The 240-nt window shown below is 55.4% G+C and overlaps 1 protein-coding gene across 1 annotated transcript in view; it reads left to right on the forward strand.

Moving 5' to 3' along the window:
- Positions 1-240, forward strand: part of fam131bb (family with sequence similarity 131 member Bb) — a 51,967-nt gene that overhangs the window by 35,932 nt on the left and 15,795 nt on the right. The gene's annotated exons all lie outside the window — the stretch shown is intronic.

The raw sequence follows: 240 nt of genomic DNA on the forward strand, positions 1-240 counted from the left end.
CAAAAGTGACCGAGGCCAATGCGGTGAGGAGCACTGTCTTCAACGACAGAAACTTAAGCTCTACTGACTGCAGAGTCGAGCCTCAGGGCTCCTCCTTCAAGGCCGTCACGACCGAGGGGAGATCCCAAGAGGGTAACAGGTGAGAAACCTGATGACCAAGTCGTGCTTCCCCAAAGACTTACCGTCTACTGCCTCGTGATGTGCGGCAATGGCGGCAACATACACCTTAAGGGGGGAGAG

The sequence above is a fragment of the Sinocyclocheilus anshuiensis genome, unplaced genomic scaffold (assembly GCF_001515605.1).
Source record: "Sinocyclocheilus anshuiensis isolate Anshui unplaced genomic scaffold, SAMN03320099.WGS_v1.1 scaffold1260, whole genome shotgun sequence".
NCBI lineage: Eukaryota > Metazoa > Chordata > Actinopteri > Cypriniformes > Cyprinidae > Sinocyclocheilus > Sinocyclocheilus anshuiensis.